Source organism: Arachis hypogaea, chromosome 11 (genome assembly GCF_003086295.3).
Source record: "Arachis hypogaea cultivar Tifrunner chromosome 11, arahy.Tifrunner.gnm2.J5K5, whole genome shotgun sequence".
Taxonomy (NCBI): Eukaryota; Viridiplantae; Streptophyta; class Magnoliopsida; order Fabales; family Fabaceae; genus Arachis; species Arachis hypogaea.
The window spans coordinates 118831193-118847516 of NC_092046.1; the positions used below are offsets into that span (position 1 = coordinate 118831193).

Genomic DNA, 16324 nt, shown 5'->3' on the forward strand with positions numbered 1-16324 from the left:
TAAACATGTTTCAAACTTTCATTATTCACCTTCAATTTTCAAAAATTCAACAATTCTCTAAATCTCTTTTTCAATTTTCTTTCAAATCCTTCCCAAATCTTCTTCAAAAACTCAAGTATCTTTTCAATTTCTTTTTAAATCTTTTCAAACCCATCATATCATCTCTTATTTCTTAGATGCATAACCAAATTATCAGATTTAACCTCTTTATATCTTTTTCAATTGAAAATCTCATCTTTTTCATATCATGATTTTATTTTCTTCCACCAATCATATCTCTATGGCATATCTCTTTCAAAATTTTCGAAACCCCCCTCCTCTTATAAATACACATTCGGCCATCCCCTCCTTTCCACCATTCGAATTTGCCTCTTCTCCTCTCTCTCCCCTTTCCTTTCTTTTGCTTGAGGGCAAGCAAACCTCTAAGTTTGGTGTGTTTTTTCCATGGTCACTGAGCTAAGACTCATCAAGATCATGGCACCTAAGGGAAAGCAAACCAAATCAAGAGGCAAGAAAGAGAATACTCCAAAGAGTCTTTGGAATCAAGAGAGGTTCCTAATCAAAGAACATGCAGACCATTACCACAAAATAATGGGTCTGAGGTCAGTGATCCTGGAAGTTAAATTCAATCTGAAAGAAGATGAATATCCGGAGATCCAAGAGCAAATTCGAAACAGAGGATGGGAAATTTTAGCTAATCCTGAAACAAAGGTTGGAAGAAACATGGTTCAGGAATTCTACTCAAATATGTGGCTAACAGATAAGCAGAGAATAACTGGAACTGCCTTTCATACCTACCGAACCATGGTCAGAGGGAGGCTTATTTACTTCCATCTGGATAAAATAAGAGAGGTCTTCAAACTGTCTCAACTACAAGATGATCCAAAATCCTTTAATAGGAGAATGGTGAGAGTAGATAAGGGGTTGGATCAAGTTCTAGAGGACATATGCCTCCCTGGAACTAAGTGGATAACTAATTCAAAAGGTGTCCCAAACCAACTCAAGAGGGGAGATCTCAAACCAGTTGCAAGAGGCTGGTTGGACTTCATTGGGCGTTCTATATTGCCCAATAGCAACCGCTCTGAGGTCACTGTCAAAAGAGCAGTGATGATTCATTGTATTATGCTTGGAAAAGAAGTGGAGATTCATCATCTGATTTCTTGTGAGATTTACATAATTGCAAACAAGAACTCCACTGAAGCCAAACTGGCCTACCCAAGCTTAATTTCTCTGCTATGTAAAGATGCTGGGGTGAGGATGGGAGTAGATGAATTCATCCCAATCGAACACCCAATCACCAAGAAGTCAATGGAAGGACAAGTGCAAGACAACTCCATAAAAAGGAGGGCGCAGGAGTTCCTCCCAGAAATTTCTGAAATTGACTACTGGACCCGCCTAGAAGCATCTGTTACCAAGCTGCAAGAAGCTATGGAACAACTTAAGGAAGAACAGTAGAATCAAAACTGCATGCTCTGCAAACTGCTGAAGGAACAGGAGAAGCAGGGGCGTGAGCTACAGGAGCTGAAGCGCCAGAAGCTCTCCCTTGAAGGACCAAGCACCCCATAGATTGAGGGAGCATCCACTTCTCAAGATCAAGGTTGTTGAGTCCTAACTCTGTGATAACCTTTATTATTAAGAGTATATTTTAAGAGTCATTTATTTTTCTATTTTTTTTTTACTTTTCTATCTTTTATTATTATTAGTTTGCTCTTATATTTATTTTGAGTCTTATTGTCATTCCATGATTAATAAAATTTAATGTTTATGTCTTAAAGCTATGAATGTCCTATGAATCCATCACCTTTCTTAAATAAAAAGTGTTTTTAATTGAAAAAGAAAAAGAAGTGCATGAATTTCAAATTTTAAAATAGTTTAATTACTTTGATGTGGTGGCAATACTCTTGTTTTCTGAATGAATGCTGAAACAGTGCATATGTTTGAAATTTTTGTTTATGAATGTTAAAATTGTTGGCTCTTGAAAGAATGATGGAAAATGAGAAGTGTTATTGATAATCTAAAAAATAAAAAAAATTGATTCTTGAAGCAAGAAAAAGTAGTGAATAGAAAAAAAAAAGAAGAAAAAGAAAGAAAAAGCAAGCAGAAGAAGCCAATAGCCCTTTAAACCAAAAGGCAAGGGTAATAAAAAGGATCCAAGGCTTTGAGCATCAGTGGATAGGAGGGTCTTCAGGAATAAAATCCTGGCCTAAGCGGCTAAACCAAGATGTCCCTAACCATGTGCTTGTGGCGTGAAGGTGTCAAGTGAAAACTTGAGACTGAGCGGTTAAAGTCGTGGTCCAAAGAAAAAAAAGAGTGTGCTTAAGAGCTCTGGACACCTCTAATTGGGGACTCTAGCAAAGCTGAGTCACAATCTGAAAAGGTTCACCCAGTTATGTGTCTATGGCATTTATGTATCCGGTGGTAACACTGGAAAGCAAAATGCTTAGGGTCACGGCCAAGACTCATAAAGTAGCTGTGTTCAAGAATCAACATACTTAACTAGGAGAATCAATAACACTATCAGGATTCTGAGTTCCTATAGAAGCCAATCATTCTGAACTTCAAAGGATAAAGTGAGATGCCAAAACTGTTCAGAGGCAAAAAGCTAAAAGTCCCGCTCATCTAATTAATACTGATCTTCATAGATGTCTTTGGAATTCATTGTATATTCTCTTCTTTTTATCCTATATTGATTTTTAGTTGCTTGGGTACAAGCAACAATTTAAGTTTGGTGTTGTGATGAGCGGATAATTTATACGCTTTTTGGCACTGTTTTTAGTATGTTTTTAGTATATTTTAGTTAGTTTTTATTATATTTTTATTAGTTTTTATTTAAAATTAACTTTTATGGACTTTACTATGAGTTTGTGTGTTTTTCTGTGATTTCAGGTATTTTCTGGCTGAAATTGAGGGACCTGAGCAAAAATCTGATTCAGAGGCTGAAAAAGGACTGCAGATGCTGTTGGATTCTGACCTCCCTGCACTCGAAGTGGATTTCCTGGAGATACAGAAGCCCAATTGGCGCATTCTTAATTGAGTTGGAAAGTAGACATCCTGGGCTTTCGAGCAATATATAATAGTTCATACTTTACCCAAGATTTGATGGCCCAAACCGGCGTTCCAAGTCAGCTTAAGAATTCTGGCGTTTAACGCCAGAACTAGCATAAAAGCTGAAGTTAAACGCCCAAACTGGCACAAAAGCTGGATTTTAACTCCAAGAAAAGTATCTACACATGAAAGCTTCAATGCTCAGCCCAAGCACACACCAAGTGGGCCCCAGAAGTGGATATTTTACACTAAACACCCTAGCTTACTCATTTTCTGTAACCCTAGGTCACTAGTTTACTATAAAAACTACTTTTAGTAATTCATCTTGTACCTCATAACACTTTACACATTTCATATTGTATCTTCTACGGCATGAGTCTCTGAACCCCATTGTTGGGGGTGAGGAGCTCTGCTGTGTTTCGATGAATTAATGCAATTACTACTGTTTTCCATTCTATCATGCTTGCTTCTATTCTAAGATATTCATTCGCACTTCAACCTGATGAATGTGATGATCCGTGACACTCATCATCATTCTCACCTATGAACGCATGCCTGACAACCACTTCCGTTCTACATGCAATCAAGCTTGAATGTGTATCTCTTGGGTTTCTAATCTAAGATTGAAACCTTCGTGGTATAGGCTAGAATTGTTGGCGGTCATTCTTGAGATCCAGAAAGTCTAAACCTTGTCTGTGGTATTCCAAGTAGGATCTGGGAAGGGATGACTGTGACGAGCTTCAAACTCGCGATTGTTGGGCGTGTGACAGACGCAAAAGGATCAATGGATCCTATTCCAACATGATCGAGAACCGACAGATGATTAGTCGTACAGTGACAGTGTATTTGGAACATTTTCACTGAGAGGATGGGAAGTAGCCATTGACAATGGTGATGCCCAACATAAAGCTTGCCATGGAAGGAGCTTTGTGTGTGTGAAGAAGAAGATAGTAGGAAAGCAGAGATTCAGGGGACGGAGCATCTCCAAAACCTCAACCTGTCCTCCATTACTGCAAAACAAGTATTTATTTCATGTTCTTTTACTTTTTACAATTAAATATGAGAATTATCGATATCCTGAATAAGAGTTACAAGATAACCATAGCTTGCTTCAAGCCGACAATCTCCGTGGGATCGACCTTTACTCACGTAAGGTATTACTTGGACGACCCAGTGCACTTGCTGGTTAGTTGTGCGGAATTGCAAAAGTGTGATTGTGATTTCGTGCACCAACGGACAGGCCTTGCTCCCTTTTCTAAAAATATCCGGTGCTCACAGACTTGAGGGCTGATGCCTACTATATCCGCCAAACTCCACCCAATAGCTTTCTTATGTCTTCTCAACACCCTAAGCAACTTCTCCTCCTGTTGGGAAGTGAGTTCCCTTGCAATAATAACTGGGAGCTTCTGATTATCCTCAAGGTAAGGATACTTGAGGTGGGGTGGAAGGGGCTTCAACTCTATTCTCTGCTCATGGCTAGGCATTTGATCATTTGGAGCCATTGGTGGTGGCAAGGTGTCTTCATCTTGTTCAGAGGGCTTCTCCACACTTACACCTTGCTCCATGTGCATCTCTTCTACTTCTTCTTGGTGAACAGCAGCTACTGTCTCATTAATGATGTCGCACTAGAAGATGGAGTGATCTTCTGGAGGGTGCTTCATAGCTTCATCCAGGTTGAAACTCACTGCTCTGCCATCTATCTCAAAAGAATAAGTTCCTGAGAAAGCATCCAATTTGAACCTTGAAGTCTTCAGAAATAGCCTTCCAAGCAGGATGGATGATGGTCTTCCTGAGTCATTAGGGGGCATCTCTAAGATGTAGAAGTCAATGGGGAATGTTAGCCCCTTAATGCTCACCAGCACGTCCTTAGCAACTCCAACCACCGAGATTATGCTCTTATCTGCCAAAACAAAATATGCTGCCGACCTTTTTAAGGGAGGGAGCCTTAAGGCATCATATACAGATAATGGCATAATACTCACACACGCACCTAAATCACACATACAGTCATAAAATTGTACACCCTCAATAGTAATAGTAACCATGCATGGACCCGGATCACTACATTTTTCCGGTACAGCATCCATTAAAGCAGAAATAGAGCTACCTAGGGGAATAGTTTCTAAATAATGTATTTTATCTTTATTCATGCATAAATCTTTTAGAAACTTAGCATACTTAGGTACCTGGTGAATAGCATCAAAAAGGGGAATAGTTATCTCAACCTTTTTGAAGATCTCCACCATCTTAGGGTCTAGCTCCATCTGCTTTTTGGATTTCTTAGCAAGGTGTGGAAAAGGAATGGGAATGGCTTCTCTTGTAATTTCATCTTCTTTTGGTGCTCCATTTCTTGGTTGAGCCACTTCTTTTTCAACCATTTTTTGTACTTCCTCCTCTTCTTCAACATCCTCTACCTCAACAATGTCTTCAACTTGAATGTCTTCCTTTGAGCTTGGCTTCTCATGACTCCTCTCTTGCAGTGTGGTTCCGGACCTCAAGGTAATGGTATTGATTCCACCTTTGGGGTTGGGTAAAGGTTGAGAAGGTAGTGCACTGGAGCTTGAAGGTTGAATGTTGGGAGTGAAGGGTGGTTCCAAGCAAGATATGAGTGCTTGTAGAATGGAGTTAAGACCGTTTATGGTAGAGTTAAGTGTATTCTGAATGTCTTTTTGTCCTTGCGTAATAGAGCGAAGCATCTCATCATTGGAAGAGGGAAGGGGGTAAGTAATTTGAGGGGCTTGCTGCTGGTTGTTCTGAGGCACTTGTGATTGTCTTTGGTGAGGTGCTCGGTAAGTCTGGCCTTGGTTCTGCTGTTGGTATGGGGGGTTCTGTTGATACCGGTTCTACTGATTGTTGTTGTTGTTCCACCTCTGATTTCCACCATTGTCTCTGCCTCCTTGGTTGTAGCTGTCCCTCCATCCTTGGTTGGAATTATCTCTCCACCCCTGGTTGGAATTGTCTCTCTAGCCTTGGTTAGAGTTATCTTGCCAACCTCGATTGTAGTTCCCACCTTGGTTATAATTACCGCCTTGTTGATAATTTCCTTGATTCGGGCGGTTATAGTAGTTGCTGGTAGCTGCCAAGGTGTTGTCTTCTTGTTGGAGTTGTGGACATTCATCAGTATAGTGGGAATAGCAGGCACATATTTCACACACTTTCTGAGGAACTAACTGTTGACATTGTTGTTGCGGAGGAGGCTGAGATTGTTGTTGATTCAGTTGTAGCTGCTTCAGTATGTTAGTCATCTCTCCCAGAGTCTGTGTGAGAGCAGCAGTCTCACTATGAGAGAAAATCTCTGCAATAGCCTTGGGATGGCTGTTCCTGTGCCTTGCATTTCGGGTAGACTCAGCTAGATCGACAATCAGTTGCCATGCTTCTGTTGCCGTCTTGTATTTAGTTAGAGAACCATTACTTGCAGCATCTAATATAGTCTTGTCTTGAGGTTTCATGCCTTGTGTGAAATAGCTAATCAACACCAACTGGTCAATCTTGTGGTGGGGACATGAGTCCAGGAGATTCCTAAAGCGCTTCCAATACTCGTAAAGAGTCTCTGATTTGCCTTGGATAATGCAGAAAATTTCTTTCCTCAGTCTATCTGTAACTTCAGCTGGAAAGTATTTGTCCCAGAATTCCCTTCTGAGCAGATTCCAATTAGTAATAACTTCTTCAGGTTGAGTGTAGAACCACTCCCTTGCCTTTCCCTCAAGAGAAAATGGGAAGGCATATAGCCAAATGGTAGTCTCATCTGTACCATAATGCCTAGTAGTTGAGCAGGCTGTCTGAAAATCTATGAGGTGCTTAATAGGCTCTTGAGCAGGTAAGCCATGAAACTTGGGCAGTAGATTGATTAGCGCAGTCTTTAGTTCAAAATCTGTAGCCAGATTTAGGTGACGCACTTGATACGGTTGCAGTGTAAAGTCCGGAGCTCCTGCTTCCTGGAGAGTAATCCTTTTGGGCTCCGCCATATTACCTGCACGTAAATCAACAGAATCAATAGAAGAGGAGCTTGTTTCTTCCTCAAATGGCGCTTCAAATTTGCCGTCAGATGAGACTGGTGAATTGGTAGTAACCACTTCACCACCCTCAGAGGCTAACCGACGCCGAGCTCGCTTAATACGTGAAATAGTTCTTTCGATTTCAGGATCAAACGCGGCTAAGCTCGGATCAGGTAGTGAACGCGTCATTCAATGAAAGAAACATATAGATGGTAATAAAATAAAATAAAATATACAAATATGTAAATTTAAAAATATTTACACTAACCAATAATTTAGCACACTGTTGCACATCCCCGGCAACGGCGCCAAAAATTGACGGGCGGAAAATTGCCAATTAAGAATTTATAATAAAAATAACATTGCAAGTACGTTCTTAACTGACGAAAATTCCGCTTATCAATTTAGAAAGAATTATCACAATTTAAGAATAAAATACTAGGAGTAGAATTCCCAGGTCGTCCCTGGTAACGGCGCCGAAAATTGACGGGCGGAAAATTGCCGATTAAGAATTTATAATAGAAAGAACGTTGCAAGTACAGTTCTTAACCGACGAAAATTCCGCTTATCAATTTAGAAAGAGTTGTCACAATTTAAGAATAAAATACTGGGAGTAGAATTCCAGGTCATCTCCCAACGAGTTGACAAAAGAGTGCAATTTATTGGTAAGAAATTTTCTGAGAAATTTTTAGAGTTGGAGAATGGAAAATAATTAATTATAAATTAAAGCAATGAAAATTAATAAGAGGTTTTGTGTAATTGAAATAAAGAAGCCTTGACCAGGAGAAGATTAATCGGAAGTTCTGTCCTTCTTGAATTTTTCCAAGTGTAATAGTAAGAGGTTGTTGTTTTTACTTAGTTAACCTTTACCGAATAAAGGAAAGTCAAGTAATTGAGCCAACTCTGATTCATAAGTCCTAATCCTCTCCTATGGAAGGATTAGCGTTAGTGACTAGAGAGTTAACCAACAACTTCCAATTACAAATTAACACTTGAGTATTCCAACTCAAGGGTATCCTATTAATCAACTCCCAAGTCAAGTTAAGAACCTACTCCATTGACATGGATGCCAATTTCGCAGACATGTAAAGGGAATAGAGAAGAGACATGGTAACTAAAATTAAACTAATAAAAGCTAATTTTGAAATAATAAATTAAGGAGAGATGATACTCAAGCCAATAATGAAATTAAATATAAAAACAATTCTTGCATTAAAAAATTTCAAAATCAAAGATATCCATATGTAATTCTGAACAAGGTAAATGGGAGATAAAAGAGTAAAGAAATAAGGAAACAAACTAGAATGATAGAAACTTCAACAGAGGTAGTAACTCTTTTCAATATTCAAATTAAAAGCATAAAACTAGAAATCTATGAATATGAAGAACCCTGGAGGAAGTAGTATTTTCTCTCTAAGATTCAAAGCTAAAAACTAAAATTGTGTAAAAGTGAATGTGTGTTGAGTCTCTACTTGTCCCCTGGCTCTAGTCTATGTTTCTGGGCCGAAAACTGGGTCCAAACTCAGCCCAAAATTGCCCCCAGCGTCTTCTGCGATTTCTGCACGTGGCGCACGTCACGCATACGCGTCAGTCATGCGTACGCGTCGATAGTCATCTTCGCGTGTCACGCGTACGCGTCAGTCACGCGCACGCGTCGCTGTGCAATTCGCTTGTTACGCGTACGTGTCGCTATGAAAATCTCCAAATCATGCGCAGACGTGAGCCATGCGTGCCCGTCGATCCTCGCTGGTCATCTCCTTTATTTCTTGTGTTCCTTCCATTTTTGCAAGCTTCCTCTCCATCCTCTAAGTCATTCCTACCCTATATAGCCTGAAAACACTTAACGCACATATTACGGCATCGAATGGTATAAAGGGGAATTAAAAATATACATTTAAAGGCTTAGGAAGCAATTTTTCAACTATAGAACAAATTTGGGAAGAATTTGTAAAACTATGCAATTTGTATGAATAAGTGTGCAAAGACTTGATAAAAACCACTCAATTTAGCACAAAATAAACCATAAAATAGTGGTTTATCATATCTTCCATAGAATTCAACACTTTTATACATGCTTCTGTAAAGTATGTATTATACATTTTTTAATCTTTGTCTTTGATATTTTTATTCGTGCACTGACTGATTTAGTCTATTTTTTTTAATGTAACATCCAATTTATCTAACCGTACATTTTTGGTCTTTTTATGTTGTTGTTTACCTGATGACTGAATGATTTTTTATTTTTTACTTACTTTTCATAGCTGTCATCGTCAAAATCAACAAATATTGAGTTAACGTGCGAACATTTCAAAAAAATATTTCTCCAATAATTTTTTCTCATATGAATTGGTGGTTCTTTTGTAAAAATATGTTTTAGTTGTCCAAATGATGTGCTATTATTGAATATCTGACTAAAAATTTCATAATGTCACTAAAATTCATTCCTTTTGAATTACTTGTAATATTTTCCATTCTACATAATAAACATAAATCTTTTTTAGTTTATGTTCATCCTAAATTAAAATAATATGATGATAAAAAAATCGATGTATACATACCGTATACATGTCTTTTCATACATAACAGCATTAACTTTGTTTAATTATTGTATGTCCCATGTAACTCCAGTTTTAACTAACAAAGTTAAAAATTCTCAATGTTGGATGTGTAATCAATTAAACATTTTCTTCAATCTTTCCACATATAATTATCTCTAATAATAATTCATTTTTTATGTCTTTCCAAATTTAATTCAGCAAATATTTTTTTCTGATGAGGTCTACATGAAAAAACACATGCTGATTGAGTTTTTTGAAAGTTAAAAAATTAAAAAAATTATATGAAACACTTTTTAGAAAAAGACAAAAAATTAAAACATCTAAAACAAAAAGGATAGTTACTGCTACTTTGTTGGCCAGCTGGCTTCTTCAATTATCTTTGTTATACTTTATTTTAGTTAGTTTAGCTTTACATTTTCATTTTGTCTTCGACCTACGTATTTTTCTTCTATTTTTTTCCTGTATTGATATGTACTTCTCTACTATTTTTATTGTTGTAACAACTTATTATGACTATTTTGTTTTATTGTACCCTTTACACTTCATTTTGTTTTATTTTTTTCTACTATTATAGTTGTTATAAAAGAGTTTATATGGTATGCTAATATTCATATTTTTGAATGCTATATTGATGGATACGTTTAAAATAACTTATGGATCAATATGGTAAGTACATGAAAATGTTAAACTTAAAAGAGTAAAAAATAATTCTTACTACAAGAAATACTGTCAAAATCGACAGAAAAATCGACGGCTTGGCCATCGATAATATTGAAAATCGACGGTAAAATTGACGTCACAAGATGTCACTTTTAAACTTGTCAATTTTTCAAAAATCTAATAAAATTAACAATCCTTTCGTCGATAATATGATGTTAAGTTTTTTCCATATTTAGTAAAAGCGACACACTTGCCGTCGATAATTATTAAATAAAATCGACAAACCAACTATCGATTTTAGATTTATTAAAATGGACAAATAAACTGTCGATAATATGATAAAAATATTGACAATTTCTACGTCTATTTTTTTATTTTCTTTTGTTTACTTTGAATTTAATAATTGACAATATTGCCATCGATTTTAATAGCTATAGTATTTTTTATCATTTAAAAAATACTAGACAATTAAATATTAAATAATGAGATAAATAGACTTTTAAATACAAAAATAAAAGTCATAATAAATATTAGATAATGAGTTTACATACTTATCAAAACAATAATAAATAATCCTCTAACTTTAAGATTTAAAACAAGATAAATAACTAAACTTCACTAATAATACAAAATATTCAATTCAAAGTAAATAATCCTACTCGTACTCATCTAAATAGTCCTCATCTGAGTCATCGAGATCGTCCGAATTATCCTCCATATGAGCACCCTGTGGCTGTCCTAGTGGCTGCAAGATAGGTGGGAGTTTTTTATCTGGGGTTGCACTTTTCTGGGAGCTTGGAAAAGTAAAAGGAGGAGGTGGAGGGACACATGATCTAGAACTACTAGGACCCATGCCCTCACATACTCAGTCAAGTTGCTGAGTTGATAACTAAACTGATCCATCTGTGAGTTACTAGTGTTGAAATCCTCACGCAAGGATTCAACAGTCTGTTGCCACTCTCTTTTCTCCTTTTGATAGCGGTCTTCAAGCTCTCTATATTTAACGGCATGTTGTTCAACTTCCCTATTGAGTATTGTGATTTGTTCTCTAAGATCCAAAATATCAGTGCTGGTTGTCGTGGTTGGACCATCAACTCGGGTTCGCACCATGGAAGAGTTCCTTACCTCACCCATGCCATATACCCTACCTCTTCGTTTTCCACCCATTGTCTCAATCCATATGCTTTCTGATGAGCGGATAATTTATACGCTTTTTGGCACTGTTTTTAGTATGTTTTTAGTAGAATCTGGTTACTTTTAGGGATATTTTCATTAGTTTTTATGTTAAATTCACATTTTTGGACTTTACTATGAGTTTGTGTATTTTTCTGTGATTTCAGGTATTTTCTGGCTGAAATTGAGGGACTTGAGCAAAAATCAGATTCAGAGGTTTAAGAAGGACTGCTGATGCTATTGGATTCTGACCTCCCTACACTCAAAGTGGATTTTCTGGAGCTACAGAACTCAAAATGGCGCGCTTCCAATTGCGTTGGAAAGTAAACATCCAGGGCTTTCCAGCAATATATAATAATTTATACTTTAGCCGAGTTTAGATGATGTAAAATGGCGTTGAATGCCAGTTCTATGCTGCTGTCTGGAGTTAAACGCCAGAAACACGTCACAAGCCAGAGTTGAACGCCAGAAATACGTTACAAACTGGCGTTCAACTCCAAGATTGACCTCTACACGTGTAACATTCAAGTTCAGCCCAAGCACACACCAAGTGGGCCCCGAAAGTGGATTTATGCATCAATTACTTACTTCTGTAAACCCTAGTAACTAGTTTAGTATAAATAGGACTTTTTACTATTGTATTAGACATCTTTGATCAGTTTTATGCTATCTTAGACTTTCATGGGGGCTGGCCAATCGGCCATGCCTGGACCATTATCACTTATGTATTTTCATACGGTAGAGTTTCTGCACTCCATAGATTAAGGTGTGGAGCTCTGCTGTTCCTCAAAGATTAATGTAAAGTACTACTGTTTTTCTATTCAATTCAACTTATTCCGCTTCTAAGATATTCATTTGCACTTCAACCTGAATGTGATGAACGTGACAATCATCATCATTCCCTATGAACGCGTGCCTGACAACCGCTTCCGTTCTACCTTAGATTGAATGAGTATCTCTTGGATCTCTTAATCAGAATCTTCGTGGTATAAGCTAGATTGATGGCGGCATTCATGAGAGTCCGAAAAGTCTAAACCTTGTCTGTGGTATTCCGAGTAGGACTCTGGGATTGAATGACTGTGACAAACTTCAAACTCGCGAGTGCTGGGCGTAGTGACAGACGCAAAAGGAGGGTGAATCCTATTCCAGTATGATCGAGAACCTCAGATGATTAGCCGTGCTTTGACAGAGCATTTGGACCATTTTCACAAGAGGATGGGATGCAGCCATTGACAAGGGTGATGCCTCCAGACGATTAGCCATGCAGTGACAGCGCATCGGACCATTTTCCAGAGAGGATAAAAAGTAGCCATTGACAACGGTGATGTCCTTACATAAAGCCAGCCATGGAAAGGAGTAAGACTGATTGGATGAAGGCAGCAGGAAAGCAGAGGTTCAGAGGAACGAAAGCATCTCTATACACTTATCTAAAATTCTCACCAATGATATATATAAGTGTTTCTATCCTTATTTTCTATCTATTTATTATTTATGTTCGAAAACTCCATAACTATTTTATATCCGCCTGACTGAGATTTACAAGGTGACCATAGCTTGCTTCATACCAACAATCTCCGTGGGATCGACCCTTACTCACGTAAGGTTTATTACTTGGATGACCCAATGCACTTGCTGGTTAGTTGTATCGAAGTTGTGAATGAAAAATGATTTATTAAGACGTGCTTACAGAGTTTCTGGCGCCGTTGCCTGAGATCACAATTTCGTGCACCAAGTTTTTGGCGCCGTTGTCGGGGATTGTTCGAGTTTGGACAACTGACGGTTCATCTTGTTGCTCAGATTAGGTAATTTTCTTTTTGTTTTATTTTCAAAAATTTTTCAAAAACCTTTCAAAAATTTCTCATCTGTTTTCGAAAAAATAAATAAATAAATAAATCTTTTCAAAAATATATTTTTCTTCAAAATTTTTAAGAATGAAGTCTAGAGTTTCATGAAGCATGTTGAAGCCTGGCTGGCTGTAAAGCCATGTCTAATTATTTTGGATAGGGGCTTCCAACCATCAGCATAGAGGCAAGTTAATTGGAATGTTAGCCGTGGCATGTCTGAGTTACATACTAAAGCTTGGCTGGCTATTAAGCCATGCCTAACCCTCGGATTGGAGCTTTAGACTAAGAATACAAGATTCCTGGAATTCATATTAAAAAAATTTTGAAATCCTTATTTTCTTTTTCCTATATGTTTTTTCGAAAAAAATATACAAAAATCCAAAAAAATAAAAAATATTTCATGTTTCTTGTTTGAGTCTTGAGCCAAGTTGAAAGTTTGGTGTCAATTACATATTCATCTTGCATTTTTTGAAAAATTCATGCATTCATAGTGTTCTTCATGATCTTCAAGTTGTTCTTGGTAAGTCTTCTTGTTTGATCTTGATGTTTTCATGTTTTTTGTCTTTTCTTGTTTTTCATATGCATTCTTGCATTCATAGTGTCTATACATGAAAAATTTTTAAGTTTGGTGTCTTGCATGTTTTCTTTGCATTAAAAATTTTTCAAAAATAAGTTCTTGATGTTCATCTTGACATTCAAAGTGTTCTTGGTGTTCATCTTGACATTCATAGCATTCTTGCATGCATTCATTGTTTTGATCAAAACTTTCATGCATTGCATCATTTTTCATGTTTTTCTCTCTCGTCATTAAAATTTCAAAAATAAAAAAATATCTTCCCCTTTTTCTCTCTCAAAATTTCGAAAATTAGATTTGACTTTTTCAAAAATTTTTAAAATCTAGTTGTTTTTATGAGTCAAATTAAATTTTCAATTTAAAAATCTTATCTTTTTCAAAATCTTTTTCAAAAATCAAATCTTTTTCATTTTTCTTAATTAATTTCGAAAATTATAAAAATATTTTTCAAAAATCTTTTTTCTTAATCTTATCTCATAATTTTCGAAAATAACATCATCAATTAATGTTTTGATTCAAAAATTTCAAGTTTGTTACTTGCTTGTTAAGAAAGATTCAAACTTTGAGTTCTAGAATCATATCTTATGATTTCTTGTGAATCAAGTCATTAATTGTGATTTTAAAAATCAAATCTTTTTCAAAACTAATTTCAATCATATCTTTTCAAAAATATCTTTTTATCTTATCTTTTTCAAAATCATATCTTTTTCAAAATTTGATTTTAAAATATCCTTTCTAACTTCTTATCTTCTTATCTTTTCAAAATTGATTTTTAAATTTGTTTCAACTAACTAACTAACTTTTTTTGTTTCTTATCTTTTTCAAAACTACCTAACTAACTCTCTCTCTCTCTAATTTTTGAAAATATCTTCCCTCTTTTTCAAAATTTCTTTTTAATTAACTAATTATTTTAATTTTTGATTTTAATTCTCAAAAATTACTAACCTTTTTCAAAAACTATTTTCGAAAATCACTAACTCTTTTTCAAAAATTATTTTCGAAAATTCTCTCTCTCTCTTATTTCCTTCTATTTATTTATTCATCTACTAACACTTCATCTCACCCAAATTCGAACCCCCTCTTCCATCTGTGTTCGAATTTTTTCTTCTTCTTTTCTTCTACTCACACAGGGACCTCTATACTGTGGTAAAAAGGACCCCTATTATTATTATTTTTCTGTCCCTCTTTTTCATATGAGCAGGAGCAAGGACAAGAACATTCTTGTTGAAGCAGATCCAGAACCTGAAAGGACTCTGAAGAGAAAACTAAGAGAAGCTAAATTACAACAATCCAGCAAGCACCTTTCAGAAATTTTCGAACAAGAAGAGGAGATGGCAGCCGAAAATAATAATAATAATGCAAGGAGGATGCTTGGTGACTTTACTGCACCTAATTCCAATTTACATGGAAGAAGCATCTCCATTCCTGCCATTGGAGCAAACAATTTTGAGCTTAAACCTCAATTAGTTTCTCTGATGCAGCAGAACTGCAAGTTTCATGGACTTCCATCTGAAGATCCTTTTCAGTTCTTAACTGAATTCTTGCAGATATGTGATACTGTTAAGACTAATGGAGTAGATCCTGAAGTCTACAGGCTCATGCTTTTCCCTTTTGCTGTAAGAGACAGAGCTAGAGTATGGTTGGACTCTCATCCTAAGGATAGCCTGAACTCTTGGGATAAGCTGGTCAAGGCTTTCTTAGCCAAGTTCTTTCCTCCTCAAAAGCTGAGTAAGCTTAGAGTGGATGTTCAGACCTTCAGACAGAAAGAAGGTGAATCCCTCTATGAAGCTTGGGAGAGATACAAAGGACTGACCAAAAAGTGTCCTTCTGACATGCTTTCAGAATGGACCATCCTGGATATATTCTATGATGGTCTGTCTGAATTAGCTAAAATGTCATTGGACACCTCTGCAGGTGGATCCATTCACTTAAAGAAAACGCCTGCAGAAGCTCAAGAACTCATTGACATGGTTGCTAATAACCAGTTCATGTACACTTATGAGAGGAATCCTGTGAGTAATGAGACGCCTATGAAGAAGGGAGTTCTTGAAATTGATACTCTGAATGTCATATTGGCTCAGAATAAAATATTGACTCAGCAAGTCAATATGATTTCTCAGAGTCTGAATGGAATGCAAGCTGCATCCAACAGTACTCAAGAGGCATCTTCTGAAGAAGAAGCTTATGATCCTAAAAATGCTGCAATAGCAGAGGTGAATTACATGGGTGAACCTTATGGAAACACCTATAACCCCTCATGGAGAAATCACCCAAATCTCTCATGGAAGGATCAACAAAAGCCTCAACAAGGCTTTAATAATGGTGGAAGAAATAGGTTTAACAATAGTAAACCTTTTCCATCATCCACTCAGCAACAGACAGAGAACTCTGAACAAAATACCTCTAATTTAGCAAACTTAGTCTCTGATCTATCTAAGGCCACTGTAAGTTTTATGAATGAAACAAGGTCCTCCA

The 16324-nt window shown here is 36.5% G+C and overlaps 1 non-coding gene across 1 annotated transcript; it reads right to left on the bottom strand.

Moving 5' to 3' along the window:
• Window positions 1-15579: 15579 nt before the first annotated feature.
• LOC112725982 (small nucleolar RNA R71) lies at window positions 15580-15687 on the bottom strand. Its single transcript, XR_003165057.1, has one exon. It is a non-coding gene; the product is annotated as a small nucleolar RNA R71 (small nucleolar RNA).
• Between the last annotated feature and the right edge of the window lie 637 nt (window positions 15688-16324).